This window comes from Mesoplodon mirus, assembly GCF_964341445.2.
Source record: "Mesoplodon mirus genome assembly, chromosome: 2".
NCBI classification, from domain to species: Eukaryota; Metazoa; Chordata; class Mammalia; order Artiodactyla; family Ziphiidae; genus Mesoplodon; species Mesoplodon mirus.
Genome location: NC_138977.1, coordinates 149,569,272 through 149,585,431, shown reverse-complemented (window position 1 = coordinate 149,585,431; position 16,160 = coordinate 149,569,272). Strand labels below are relative to the sequence as shown.

The 16,160-nt window shown below is 36.8% G+C and overlaps 1 pseudogene across 1 annotated transcript; it reads right to left on the bottom strand.

Moving 5' to 3' along the window:
* Positions 1-13,749: 13,749 nt before the first annotated feature.
* LOC309816121 (small ribosomal subunit protein uS2B-like) lies at positions 13,750-14,797 on the bottom strand (annotated as a pseudogene). The gene has a single exon. The product of its transcript is annotated as a small ribosomal subunit protein uS2B-like (transcript).
* Positions 14,798-16,160: the final 1,363 nt, after the last annotated feature.

Genomic DNA, 16,160 nt, shown 5'->3' with positions numbered 1-16,160 from the left:
AAGTGGGGCAAGGTAACAATATTGAAGGGCAGAGAATTACTATTTGATGATAATTCTGCCATTTATGTAATACCAAATGCAACAATTTTTTTGAGAGCCAGATATTGCTAAATGCTGTGAAGGACACGATTGTGAATACAGAAAGACATATTGATGTAAAACTATCAATAGGAAAATACTAAATGGTAAAATGGAATAAGTTATTTTTCTACTCAAGGGTATTGAGGAAGACTTTGAATTTGAGGAAATATGAGACCTGAGTCTTAAAGACTGAATTGTATTTTAAAACAACAGTTAAGAGTTGGTTTCTAGTTATATATTATAGAATTATATAGAACTACATAGAATATATATTACATGTTCTATTTGATATATATATATGTAAAAGAATGGAAATAAATAGCATGTTTATGGAATCATGAGAGATTCAGTGGGTTTGGAAATTCAGCAGGCTTATGAAGAAAAGTTGTGGGAGATAGATTGGAAAGGTGTACTGAGGGAGAAGATAAGATTGTGGAAGTATTCTGAATGCCCTATTTATTTTGGATTTTATTTTATGTGTAATGGAGAAATATTGGCACTTTTTAATTGTGGAAGCAAGATTTGTGTGTGACAAGCGGTTTGTATTTTAACAATTCAGTCAGTGCCTGACTGGATGAGGATAGGGAGAGACACAACCACCTGTGAGGAAACAGAGACTAAGATGATTGCTCTTGGTAAATAGGGAAAAGAGAAGATATGATTAAGGGTGTTACAGGGAAATGATCAGTAGAACTTGTTGGCATATTGGACATAATGTAAAAGAGAAAAGAGAATCAAAGATGACTCTGGGACATAATAGATCACATAGCTGAGGTAAACGGTGATGTCATTTATTGGGATGAAAAAATCCGGAAAGAATATGTTGTCAGTATTTCTTGGGTTGTGTTCAAGTGTACCTGTCTAGTATGAAGTCTGACTTTTTTTTTTGGTGGAACTGTTCTGGGTGCTGAAAAAAATAGGCGTGATGCGGCTCGGTGATTGGGTTTCTGAAGAACAGTAAAGATAGGGGTTTCAGAGTAAAGAAGTTCAGGGTGTCAGAAGGCTCATAAATATTTAATTCATCAATTTATTTATAAGGAATAGCAGGAGATAGGCTGGACATGGAGTAATACTTCTTCCTAGGCAACAATTTTTGAAATTTTCCCCTCTGAGTCACATCCTCTAAGTTCGTATTTCTCAAAGTATGGCTACCTGAGTAGCAGCAACAGCAACTTGGAACTTGTTCAAGGTACATCTTAGATCCCACCTATTACCTACTAAATCAGGAATTCGGGGCCTTTGAGGGCCAGAATCTGTTTTGAGAATATCACCAGGTGATTCTGATTCACTCTAAAGAGTCTCAATCTTGATTGCACATTGGAATCATCAGGGGATCATTAAAATATACTGATACCTGGGCCATGTGCAGTGATTCTGCTATAGACAAGTGTGTGCCCTGGGCAACAGGACTAGGAATTTTGAAAGTTCCCCAGGTGATTCTAATGTGCAACTAGGGCTGAGAACTGTTGTTCCAAAGAGTAATTACAAAGAAAAAGAAATCCTAAGAGGAGATTTCTTCAACCTTTAAAGTGCAAACCAGCCATCTAGAGTTACTCTTAAAAGTGCGAATTCTGATGCAGTAGGTCTGAGGTGGAGGCTGAGAGTCTTCATTTCTAGTCTGCTTCTCTGTGAGCCATGTGTGACCACAGACTATGCTTCAAAGAGCAAAGCTCTAGAGCGGATTTGCCAAGCATATATGACACATCTTCCACAGTGTGAAGAAACAAGGGATTAGTTGGGGACGATTAGTTTGGCATAAGAACTGGTTGCTCAACAAAAGAGATCAGAAGTGGGAGTAGAAGCCAATAAAATTTACAAACATATTCAATTTTTATAATGTTTTTAGATCGAATTGTCCAAAAATACAAGCACTTTTTAAAAGACTAGTCTTTTAAATCTAGTATGGGATCAAGCTAGTCTGAAGGGGTCAAAATTAAATTTTTGCAAGTAGGCTCCAAGAGAACCGTTAGATTATCATATTTCTTCCATATTTTCCTGGAGAGAATGTGGATTTAAGTTCCTAGTATAACATTGATAGTCCTACCAAATGTTATTCTGGAAGGATTAACCCACATAGGCTCGTATTAATCTACTCACACGTCAATAGGAAAGTATTTGTGTGTTTTGACTTAATAGTAAAAGTCAACCTATAATTTTGGAAAAAGATGGGGAAAAAGATCCCAAAAGAGGATTATATAGTCTTTTTGGCCATTTTTGAAGAAATGTGCCTTTGTAGTTTTTTTTTTAATATGCACACTTAATTAAGTACAAATAGTATTACAATTGGTAAATAATAAGTAAGCTGAACTTGGCATGAATTTTTTTTTATTTGCTGTTGATTTTTGGGGGTTTTTTTGTCTCTTTAAAAATTATTATTTTTTATATAGCACGTTCTTATTAGTTATCTATTTTATACATATTAGTGTATATATGTCAATCCCAATGTCCCAATTCATCCCACCATCACCACCACTCCCTGCCTCCACTTTCCCCCCTTGGTGTCCATACTTTTGTTCTCTACATCTGTGTCTAAATTTCTGCCTTGCAAACTTGTTCATCTGTACCATTTTTCTAGATTCCACATACATGCGTTAATATATGATACTTGTTTTTCTCTTTCTGACTTATTTCACTCTGTGTGACAGTCTCTAGGTCCATTCACATCTCTACAAATGACCCAATTTCTTTCCTTTTTATGGCTGAGTAATATTCCATTGTATATATGTACCACATCTTCTTTATCCATTCATCTGTCGATGGGCATTTAGGTTGCTTCCATGACCTGGCTATTGTAAATAGTACTGCAATGAATATTCGGCTGCATGTGCCTTTTTGAATTATGGTTTTATCTGGGTATCTGCCCAGTACTAGGATCGCTGGGTCATATTGTAGTTCTATTTTTAGTTTTTTTAGGAACCTCCATAGTGGCTGTATCAATTTACATTCCCACCAACAGTGCAAGAGGATTCCCTTTTCTCCACACCCTCTCCAGCATTTATTGTTTGTAGATTTTTTTTAACATCTTTATTGGAGTATAATTGCTTTACAATGGCATGTTAGTTTCTGCTTTATAAAAAAGTGAATCAATTATGCTTATAAATATATCCCCATGTATCTTCCCTCTTGCATCTCCCTCCCTTCCACCCTCCCTATCCCACCCCTCTAGGTGGTCACAAACCACCTAGCTGATCTCGTTGTGCTATGCGGCTGCTTCCCACTAGCTATCTATTTTACATTTGGTAGTGTATATATGTCCATGCCACTCTCTCACTTTGTCACAGCTTACCCTTCCCCCTCCCATATCCTCAAGTCCATTCTCTAGTAGGTCTGTGTCTTTATTCCTGTCTTACCCATAGGTTTTTCAGAACACTTTTTTTTTTTTAGATCCCATATATATGTGTTAGCATATGGTACTTGTTTTTCTCTTTCTGATTTACTTCACTCTGTATGACAGTCTCTAGGTACATCCACCTCACTACAAATAACTCAATTTCATTTCTTTTTATGGCTGAGTAATATTCCATTGTATATATGTGCCACATCTTCTTTATCCATTCATCTGTTAATGGACACTTAGGTTGCTTCCATGTCCTGGCTATTGTAAATAGAGCTGCAATGAACATTGTGGTACATGACTCTTTTTGAATTATGGTTTTCTCAGGGTATATACCCAGTAGTGGGATTGCTGGGTCATGTGGTAGTTCTATTTGTAGTTTTTTAAGGAACCTCCATACTGTTCTCCATAGTGGCTTTATCAATTTGCATTCCCACCAACAGTGCAAGAGTGTTCCCTTTTTTCCACACCCTCTCCAGCATTTATTGTTTCTAGATTTTTTGATGATGGCCATTCTGACTGGTGTGAGATGATATCTCATTGTAGTTTTGATTTGCATTTCTCTAATGATTAATGATGTTGATCATTCTTTCATGTGTTTGTTGGCAATCTGTATATCTTCTTTGGAGAAACGTCTATTTAGGTCTTCTGCCCATTTTTGGATTGGGTTGTTTGTTTTTTTGATGTTGAGCTGCATGAGCTGCTTGTAAATTTTGGAGATTAATCCTTTGTCAGTTGCTTCATCTGCAAATATTTTCTCCCATTCTGAGCATTGTCTTTTAGTCTCGTTTATGGTTTCCTTTGCTGTGCAAATGCTTTTAAGCTTCATTAGGTCCCATTTGTTTATTTTTGTCTTTATTTTCATTTCTCTAGGAGATGGGTCAAAAAGGATCTTGTTGTGATTTATGTCATAGAGTGTTCTGCCTATGTTTTCCTCGAAGAGTTTGATAGTGTCTGACGTTACATTTAGGTCTTTAATACATTTTGAGTTTATTTTTGTGTATGGTGTTAGGGAGTGTTCTAATTTCATACTTTTACATGTACCTGTCCAGTTTTCCCAGCACCACCTATTGAAGAGGCTGCCTTTTCTCCACTATATATTCTTGCCTCCTTTATCAAAGATAAGGTGTCCATATGTGTGTGGTTTTATGTCTGGGCTTTTTATCCTGTTCCATTGATCTATATTTATATTTTTGTGCCAGTACCATACTGTCTTGATTACTGTAGCTTTGTAGTATAGTCTGAAGTCAGGTAGCCTGATTCCTCCACCTCCATTTTTCATTCTCAAATTGCTTTGGCTATTCGGGGTCTTTGTGTTCCATAGAAATTGTGAAATTTTAAATGCCAGTGGTAGTTTGATAGGGATTGCATTGAATCTGTAGATTGCTTTGGATAGTAGAGTCATTTTCACAATGTTGATTCTTCCCATCCAAGAACATGGTATATCTCTCCATCTGTTTGTGTCATCTTTAATTTCTTTCATCAGTGTCATATAGTTTTCTGAATACAGGTCTTTTGTCTCCTTAGGTAGATTTATTCCCAGATATTTTATTCTTTTTGTTGCAGTGGTAAATGGGGGTGTTTCCTTAATTTCTCTTTCAGATTTTTCATCATTAGTGTATAGGACTGCAAGAGATTTCTGTTCATTAATTTTGTGTCCTTCTACTTTACCAAATTTGTTGATTAGCTCTAGTAGTTTTCTGATAGCATCTTTAGGATTCTCTATGTATACTGTCATGTCATCTGCAAACAATGACAGCTTTATTTATTCTTTTCTGATTTGGTTTCCTTTTATTTCTTTTTCTTCTCTGAGTGCTGTGGCTAAAACTTCCAAAACTATATTGAATAATAGTTGTGAGAGTGGGCAACCTTTTCTTGTTCCTGATCTTAGTGGAAATGGTTTCAGTTTTTCACCATTGAGAATGATGTTGGCTGTGGGTTTGTCATATGTGGCCTTTATTATGTTAAGTTCCCTCTATGCCTACTTTGTGCAGGGTTTTTATCATAAATGTGTGTTGAATTTTGTCAAAACCTTTTCCTGCACCTACTGAGATGATCTTTTGTTTTTTCTCCTTCAATTTTTTAATTTGGTTTATCACATTGATTGATTTGGGTTTATTGAAGAATCCTTGAATTCCTGGGATAAACCCCACTTGATCACGATTATGATCCTTTTAATGTGCTGTTGGATTCTGTTTGCTAGTATGTTGTTGAGGATTTTTGCATCAATGTTCATCAGTGATATTGGCATGTAGTCTTCTTTCTTTGTGACATCCTTGTCTGGTTTTGGTATCAAGGTGATGGTGGCCTCGTAGAATGAGTTTAGGTGCATTTCTCCCTCTGATATATTTTGGAAGAGTTTGAGATGGATAGGTGTCAGCTCTTCTCTAAATGTTTGATAGCATTCGCCTGTGAAGCCATCTGGTCCTGGGCTTTTGTTTGTTGGAAGAATTTTAATCACAGTCTCAATTTCTGTGCTTGTGATTGGTCTGTTCATATTTTCTATTTCTTCCTGGTTCAGTCTCAGAAGGTTGTGCTTTTCTAAGAATTTGTCCATTTCTTCCAGGTTGTCCATTTTATTGGCATAGAGTTGCTTGTAGTAATCTCTCATGATCCTTTGTATTTCTGCAGTGTCAGTTGTTACTTCTCCTTTTTCATTTCTAATTCTATTGATTTGAGTCTTCTCCCTTTTTTTCTTGATGAGTGTGGCTAATGGTTTATCAATTTTGTTTATCTTCTCAAAGAGCCAGCTTTTAGTTTTCTTGATCTTTTCTATCATTTTCTTTGTTTCTATTTCATTTATTTCTGCTCTGATCTTTATGATTTCTTTCCTTGTACTAACTTTGGGTTTTGTTTGTTCTTTTTCTCTAGTTCCTTTAGGTGTAAGGTTAGATTGTTTGTTTGAGATTTTTCTTTTTTCTTGAGGTAGGATTGTATTGCTATAAACTTCCCTCTTAGAACTACTTTTGCTGCATCCCATAGGTTTGGGGTCATCGTGTTTTCATTGTCATTTGTTTCTAGGTGTTTTTTGTTTTCCTCTTTGATTTCTTCAGTGATCTCTTGGTTATTTAGTAGTGTATTATTTTGAGTCCATTTGTTTGTATTTTTTAGGGATTTTTTCCTGTAATTGATATCTAATCTCAAAGCATTGTTGTCCGAAAAGACACTTGATATGATTTCAATTTTTCTTAAATTTACCAAGGCTTGATTTGTGACATAAGATATGATCTATCCTGGAAAGTGTTCCATGAGCACTTGAGAAGAAAGTGTAATCTATTGTTTTTGAATGGAATGTCCTATGAATATGAATTAAGTCCATATTTTTTAATGTATCATTTAAAGCTTGTGTTTCCTTATTTATTTTCATTTTGGATGATCTGTCCATTGGTGAAAATGGGGTATTAAAGTCCCCTACTATGACTGTGTTACTGTCTATTTCCCCTTTTATGGCTGTTAGCATTTGTCTTATGTATTGAGGTACTCCTATATTGGGTGCATAAAATTTTACAATTGTTATATCTTCCTCTTGGATTAATCCCTTAATCATTATGTAGTGTCCTTCTTTGTCTCTTGCAATAGTCTTTATTTTGAAGTCTATTTTGTCTGATATGAGAATTGCTACTCCAGCTTTCTTTTGATTTCCATTTGCATGGAATATCTTTTTCCATTCCCTCTTTTTCAGTCTGTATGTGTCCCTAGGTCTGAAGCAAGTCTCTTTTAGACAGTATATATAACGGTCTTGTTTTTGTATCCATTCAGCCAGCCTATGTCTTTTGGTTGGAGCATTTAATCCATTTATAATTAAGGTAGTTATTGATATGTATGTTCCTATTACCTTTTTCTTAATTGTTTTGGGTTTGTTATTGCAGGTCTTTTCCTTCTCTTGTGTTTCCTGCCTAGAGGAGTTCCTTTAGCATTTGTTCTCAAGCTGGTTTGGTGGTGCTGAATTCTTTTAGATTTTGCTCTCTGTAAGGTTTTTAATTTCTCATCAATCTGAATGAGATCCCTGCTCTGTAGAGTAATCTTGGTTGTAGGTTTTTCCCTTTCATCACTTTAAATATGTCCTGCCACTCCCTTCTGGCTTGCAGAGTTTCTGCTGAAAGATCAGCTGTTAACCTTATGGGGATTCCCTTGTATGTTATATATATATTTGTTGCTTTTCCCTTGCTGCTTTTAATATTTTTTCTTTGTATTTAATTTTTGATAGTTTAATTAATATGTGTTTTGGCATGTTTCTCCTTGGATTTATCCTGTATGGGATGCTCTGTGCTTCCTGGACTTGATTGACTATTTCCTTTCCCATATTAAGGAAGTTTTCAACTATAATCACTTCAAATATTTTATCACTCCCTTTCTATTTCTCCTTTTCTTCAGGGACCCCTATTATTCAAATGTTGGTTTATTTAATATTGTCCCAGAGGTTCTGAGGCTCTTCTCAATTCTTTTCATTCTTTTTTTCTTTCTTCTGCTCTGCAGTAGTTATTTCCACTATTTTATTTTCCAGGTCCCTTATCCTTTCTTCTGCCTCAGCTATTCAACTATTTATTCCTTCTAGAGAATTTTTAATTTCATTTATTGTGTTGTTCATCATTGTTTGTGTGCTCTTTAGTTCTTCTAGGTCCTTGTTAATCGTTTCTTCTGTTTTCTCCACTCTATTTCCAAGATTTTAGATCACCTTTGCTACCATTACTCTGAATTATTTTTCTGATTGACTGCCTATTTCCTCTTCATTTGTTTGGTCTGGTAGGTTTTTACCTTGCTCTTTCATCTGCTGTGTGTTTCTGTGTCTTCTCATTTTGCTTAACTCACTGTGTTTGGTTCCTCTTTTTCACAGGTGCATGTTCATAGTTCCTCTTGTTTTTGGTGTCTGCCCTCTGTGGGTAAGGTTGGTTCACTGGTTTGTGTAGGCTTGTGGTGGAGGGAACTGGTGCCTGTGTTCTGATGGATGAGGCCGGATCTTGTCTTTCTGGAGGGAGGACCACATCTGGTGGTGTGTTTTGGGTGTCTGTGACCTTATTATGATTTTAGGCAGCCTCTCTGCTAACGGGTGGGGTTGTGTTCCTGTCTTGCTATTTGTTTGGCATGGGGTGTCCAGCACTGTAGCTTGCTGGTCATTAAGTGGAGCTGGGTCTCAACGTTGAGATGGAGAACTCTGGGAGAGCTTTCACCATTTGATATTACATGGAGTCAGGGGATCTCTGGTGGACAAAAGTCCTGAACTCAGTTCTCCTACCTCAGAAGCACAGTCCTGACACCCGGCCAGAGCACCATGAACCTGTCAGCCACATGGTTCAGAAGAAAAGGGAGAAGAAAAGAAAGAAAAAAAAATAATAAAGTTATTAAAATAAAAAACATTATTAAAAAATTAAAAAGTAATTAAAAAAGAAAAAGAAAAGAAAAGTAAGAAGAGAACAACTAAACCAAAAAACCAATGCACTAATGATAACAAGGGTAGAAAGTATACAAAAATAAAATAAAATAAAACATGGACAGACAGAACCCTAGGACTAATGGTAAAAGCAAGACTATACAGACAATATCATACAAAGAAGCATACACATGCACACTCACAAAAAGAGAAAATGGAAAAAAATATATATGTATACTGTAGGATTTGTTGCACATGTACATGTATTTCTGATGTATTTGTGGGGAGCCACAATCTTCACTATCATTATTCTGAATTCTTTTTCTGGAAGGTTGCCTATCTCCATTTCATTTAGTTGTTTTCCTGAGTTTTATCTTGTTCTGTCATCTGATACATAGACCTCTGGCTTTTCATTTTGTCTATCTTTCTGTGAATGTGGTTTTCATTCCACAGGCTGCAGGATTGTACTTCTTCTTGCTTTTGCTGTCTGCTCTCCTGCAGTTTTAATGAAAATTCAATTTAAATTGTGGTGGTTGAAGGAAACCAATTAAGCTCTTTCCCTTTACCAGTGACAGTAATTGAATCTTTATTTTTCTAATTGTGCCCAGCAATGTCTTAATTAACAAAGGGTTTATCTGAGTCTGAGATGACATCTTACCCTTTGGCTGTTGACTTCTGTCTTCTTATTCATCAAAAGAAAAATAATCAAACATGTTAGAATGGTTAAATAGGAGCTCTGCCTTTCAATCTAACCTTTAGGCTCCTGGAGTTAGGACACATGGACATTTCCTCTTGTAAATTACATTATAGACTGATTAGTTGATTATTAAATGGGTGAACTGATCTTGAGTGGAAAAGGGATGAGAGATTAAGTAATACTATTTAGTAAATATTAAAAGGAATTGGTCCAGAAAGTAGTTAGATACCATGCATTCCTACTATGATTTAACTCAAATTATAAAGCCATCTCCCATTTTCCCAAGGAGAAGGTCCAAAATGAGGTTTGTGGCTTTTTTACTAACTATACCATGTTAATATTTAATTATAAATACCTAATTGTAAAATATTAACTTTTAATATTTAATTTATTAAATAAGTTATAAAATATTCAAATTCACTCATATAATTACCTTATTTATATAAAAATATGCTTTTCCACATTTCTTGAAAATATTTTATTCAAGCTTTTCATATGTATCTTACATAGTAGTATCATCACCCTCAGAGTTGCTTGTTGAATCCTCTTTATTGAGAGAACATAATTTTGCCAGACCACATTTTTTGAGAAAGAACATGTGTTGGATCAGTATATGTTGTTCTCACTGTAAAATTTACCCTGAGAGTATACAATCAGAAAACATTAATACATTATTTTATATTGTCCTATGTACATGCATTTATGATATCCAAAACATAACCACACTTTCTGCTTTGCTTTTTAAGTAAATTTTAGAAGCCTTGTTTACAATCAAACACAATTGTGAAGTCATCCCAGTGAGAGTAATGAAGAAATATGTATTAAAGTTTCTTCTTTTTTTTTTCACCAATTTATTCAGTTAATCATTTAGTACTAATATTGACATATGTGGTTTCAGACTAATGTGTTTTCTTTCCCAAACTGTATTTGATTAATCAAAATTTAGTAAATTGAGAGAAGGTCTGCAATAACTAGACTTTTTAAGACCTTGGATATAAAATAACTATATCCTCTTATCTGAGGATTAAAATTTTAGGAGGAAAAAACCTTTGGCTTATAATTGAGTATGCCCAGCAATAGTAATAAGGTTCAGTTCATAGAAATTTTATCATTGTTTTAAAGCAAATTCATACTATCATTACTTCTGAATTCTACATTCAATTTTATTTTGTATTTGTATCTGAAACTGATTATAATTAGTAAAAATTATAACAGGCGACTTAGGAAATTCTCTAAAGGTGTTCATATATTATATAAAAAGTGATATACACACTACACGCTCTCTTGTATTAGACCGAGTGTCCTGTGGAATATACTTCTCCTTTTGTGTAAGGTCTTTATGCTGAGAGAAGTAAATTATTAGCAATGATATGTGGAAGCAATGTAATTCAACCTTAACCTTAGGGCTTTTCCCTTTAAATGTAGTAATATCCAAATTTGACCCTACGTTAAGAAATTATGTTTACCTGTATATTATCAACTTTTACTAATGGCAGGAAACAAACCCAAAATTTGTTTTCCACAAGACACATTTTTTATTGATGTGGATGTAACTTGAAAGCTGTTCTTTGCTGGGCTCCACTGAGCTCAGCCCAGCTGCATGAGTCCTCTCACACCTGTATCCATTCTAAAGGAGGAGCCACCATCTGAGACATGATGTTCTCATGGCAGAGGACAACTGCTTAGATAGGACAGAGCCAACCCAGTCAACGCATTTAAAGCCTCTATTTGGACAGGTGTATGTCATACCTACTCACACTCCATGGACTAAAGCAAGTCTCATGCTAAGCCAATGTCAATGGAACAAGAGGGTGTATTCCCTACCAACGGGGAAACATGGCATGGGTGGGGAGGAGACAAATAATTGTGAGCAAATAATAAATCTACTCTAGCCTGTTAACTGATAACTAAATCATTTTGCTGAGTGTCTTTTAATTTGTAAAATTTGCTTAAACATCATTAGAATTACAGCTAATGTGAAGGACATACACTGCTTTTGAGTACCTACAATGGCCATGAAATTGTATGAAGATCAATCACATGAAAATCGTATAAAAGTTGAGAGAAGACACTGAATATATTTTCTAATGTACTTATAGTTTCTCATGATGCCATTAATAATAATTTCCTTTATGCTTTTTAAATTCTCAGATAATTTTCATGTCTAAGGTTTATTTGGAAGTTTTTCTACCCTGTCAGTGCAGTATCCAAGTCTGGTTCTCTTCCAGCTCCCCTAGAGCTTCTAGGAGGTATTTAATTTCCTTTAGTATTTCTGCTAAAGTAGTTAGACTAAACTCTTTTCTATATATATCCTATGGAACGGATATGTAGCTTCAAGAAGTTAATGTATAAGAAGGTACATAGCATATGGAATGCATTCTAAAAGTCACATCCTTTTTTAGTCCTATGATTTCATTATGAAAATGTTGATATATTTGCTACTATTTTTTTTTTTTTTTTTTTTTTTGCGGTACGCAGGCTTCTCACTGTTGTGGCCTCTCCCGTTGCGGAGTACAGGCTCCGGACGTGCAGGCTCAGTGGCCATGGCTCACGGGCCTAGCCGCTCCGCAGCATGTGGGATCTTCCTGGACCGGGGCACGAACCCATGTCCCCTGCATCGGCAGGTGGACTCTCAACCACTGCGCCACCAGGGAAGCCCTATATTTGCTACTTTTAAGAAATACTTTATCATTAACTTTTGCCATGATGTCCTCAAATTCTTAAGAACAGCTTATCCTGATTTTTCTCATTGTCACTGAAAGCCTGGGAGTGATAATGAACATAAGAAGAAAAACAATTTTCCCACCACTTTCTGGTGATGTCTCTAAGCCAATCGTATGTCCTAGATTATCAGAGGCAATTCCAATTTAAAATATGCTGCTTCAGGGCTTATCTATAGATAGTCTTATCTATCATAAGACTCATGAAATGCATGATAAATCCATTTGCTTTTGAAGCATATGGGAAATATAAGACCCAGCAGAAGATAGAAGAAACTCGTTCACAGAGTCCAATTAAAGAAATTGCCAAAAGTTAACAAAGGGCTAGCACTTAACTGAGGAAGAGGAAGAGAAGCAAAAATCTACATAGAAGAAGAAAGTTAAGAGCCTTCCTAATATTCTTTCTTACCAGCGATGGTTTTAAAGTTACATTTGAGAACCCTGACTTTCAAGGAGACCAAGAGAGTGGAGAATTTAGGCTTTTGAATATACCTCTTTCAAAAATTAGTGAAAAAAGCAAGAAGAAACTAAGATTCTTAGATTCTTCATGAAAAAGGGGAAGAGAAAGAACTGGGAGGAAAACCAAGTGATGCAGAAAATTTTGAGTTCAGATGTTAAAAAGATGGGGTTGAAGAGGTCAGGAAGTAGCACAGACTTCTCCACCAAGTGGAAGCAGTAGGAAAGACACAAGGAGAACCAGCAGATGGTCCTCAAGCCCCAGTTATATGTGATCAAAGCAGGAGAAGAACTCGGAAGCTTCAAAGACTCTGCCACCAACCAGAAGCAGATGAATAAAACCTTTGAAGATCGTTTGAAACTTGAATCAGAAAATGGGACATTGAGTGTATCAGACACTACAATTGGCAGTAAACAATTGACATTCACATTAAAGAGGTCTGAATAGCAGAAGCAACAGGGGACTGAGAAGCTGCACTGACAGGAAACGAAAACATTTCCTGGTTCAGCAGGTCACCTGAAGTTAAGACACAGAAGAGGATGGCTGTTTCTTTGAATTTGGAAATGATCCTACTTGTGAGTTGAAAGGAGGACCTCTCCCCCAAATTTATCATCACTAGAGTATATTAAACACAGAGAGGGGAATGTACATTTTTAATGTTTTGTATAAATTCCAGATGCAACTAAAAAGTTAAAGATTTGACAACTTGTTCCTATGCCTTATGGTTCAGTCTTTGAAACTAGACCCCTTCCCCCACCAAAATGGTCAGTGTGTCGCCCCCAGGGTGCTTTTTGTAAGTTGCTGTTCCCCATATACACGGTCATTTTCCCATGGTTTTAATCAAATAGGCCAGGTTGGGGCTTCCCTGGTGGCGCAGTGGTTGAGAGTCCGCCTGCCGATGCAGGGGACACGGGTTCGTGCCCCGGCCCGGGAGGATCCCACATGCCACGGAGCGGCTGGGCCCGTGAGCCATGGCTGCCGAGCCTGCGTGTCTGGAGCCTGTGCTCCGCAACGGGAGAGGCCACAACAGTGAGAGGCCCACGTACCGCAAAAAAAAAAAAAAAAAAAAAAAAAAAGGAAGGTTATCCTGTGCTAAAAATGAAGCTTGATCATGCACTGGGAACTTCTTTTCTTGCAATACCTGCTTCCATTCACTAACCAGTCAGTGGCCCAAGCAGTGGGAGCTACAGACCACTCTTCCAGCGGCAGACTGAGCTCTCCATGCTTCAGTAGGGAACTGCTGGATAGCACAGAGGGCACCTGCCAACCTTCAGACCAGCCTGGGACCTGGGACTGAGTAGCAGTAAATTTGGGAGCTGGAGCAGTTCATTCATCCTGGAATTCCTCCTTGGTTACAGCCTTTTAAGCAACCTGATCTTCCTTTTCAGTCTTTTTCAGACCTCCGAAGGAGTAGAGATTAGGTGTGACCTCCCATTGGTGTTCACAGGAGAAGGTGCCACATATGTGCAGAACTCCCTTGGCCAGCATCTACCACATCAGACTCACTAAGTGAGCAGAGGACAGTCTGTGTTATACTGAGTGATTGTAGGTGGGTTAACATAAGCTGCCTCTGTGAGAGGCTGGTGGTCAACCCTCGGATCAGTAACCACCACCAGAAATCATGACCCCCAGAAGGCTGCCTGGATTTGGTTGGTGAATATTCCAGGAGTTAAGCGGCCAGCAGTAGGAGTGGCTCCAGTGACAGCAGCAAATTTCAGCGCAGCTCGATCACCAGTAATCTTGGAGGATATGATACCAATATCAGCTGAGTTTTCAATGGCATAAGCTGCCAGCAAAGGCTTCTAAGCTTTTCCCAGTTTCTCTTCATATTTATGATGTAGATGTCACTGCTTTTTTTTTTTTTTTTTTTGTAGATGTACTGTTCCATTTGGAAGTCAAGGTTTTTGCCACCTAAGTGGGTTCCTGCTGCAAGGAATTTGTGGACATCCTCCTCCCTCATTAGCAGAATATCAAGGGCCCTGGACATGGTGAAAATTTCCATTTACCTTATGATAGGAACCCAGAACAATGCTGTATGGACCCCTCTATGGGTAGCGCAGAAAGGTGAGTTGTATTTTGATTTGTATTTTTATTATTATCAACTTGCACATTTTTTTCATGTGTATTGTCGGTTTATATTTCTTCATTTGTGAATTATCAGGATGTTTGCCCATTTTTCTTTGGAGACTTTGTCTTTTGCTAAGTTGGAAGCATCCCTTATATATAATACCTAGTTTCAACACTCATCCCTCAAACGTGTTGCTAAAATACTTTCTCAGTTTGGGGCTTTCTTTTTAAAATTCTTTAAAGGTATTTAAAAAGCAACTTTTATTTGTATTTTTTATAGTTTTTGACCAAAAATGAGGTACTGAAAATAGATTTCCAGGAAAACTAATTTAGCAGTGGTAGGCAGGGTTGATTAGATAGGGAAAGCTCAATTAAGATATCAGTTCATAATCAAAAAGTGAGACAAGTTTCTGCAGTCAGAAGCCGGAGATGGAAACAAAACATAATGAATAAGTATCAGATGCCTTTTAAGGGAAGAATGATAGGAATTGGTTCAATGTAGGATCCAAAGAGATATGAGTTACAGATGATTCCAAAATTTAAGACTAAGAAAAATGTATCAGTGTTAGAAACACAAATGTTAGCATGCTGCCCCATTGTTTTTCTCAAAGTTTGTTTTCTTTGATTTTAAGTAAACTGAGTTTAAGGGGACAACAATCTACAAATATGAACACTGAAGTGTTCTTAGGAATTTTTTTCTACCACATCTTTGATAAGCATTCCAAAATAATGAAACTCAAATTCATGTTTGGTTTTATTTCATTATAACCACTATTTGCATTGTTAGCTAGTGGCCACCAGGTACAGAGGATTTTCTCAGTCTTCCCTCTAACTTACTGCTATGGTTGTGTTACTCCTCCTGTCCCATATTGGTCCCAAGTCACAGGTGTGTGATCTGCTGTGACATGAGACTCCAGTCTCTACTCTGCTTCCATCCCTTCCCCTATGTTCCAGAATTACCACCCACTACATATCTAAGTCCAAGCTTACTACATATATGGAATCATGGGCAAAGGCAAATGGCTTGGCTGATCAGGAGCCTGGAAAGAGAAAGATAAAAAGATCAGTTTCAAGGAGGTCTGAGGTAGAGGCATGTGAATGGACCCAGGAGAATGCGCACATGTGGAGAACAAAAAGTAGCACTGATACTTTGCTGTCTCTTGGTACAGGACTGTGACATCTTGCTTATAAAAGGTTGTCATAAGAACCCCATAGAGAGGATTCTCTGTTACTTTCTCTGTCCATCTGACAGTCTCTTATCCACAATCCAAAATCCAAAGATTTCTGACATCCAATCGTTATTTTTTTGCAAATTCATTTGGCAGCAGAAATTTACTTGAACTGACATGATGACATTATAGTTTTAGATATTATTAATAAAGCCAATAAATTAAAGAGCCCAGATGTCACGTGATTTTCCAATACAATAAGGATTA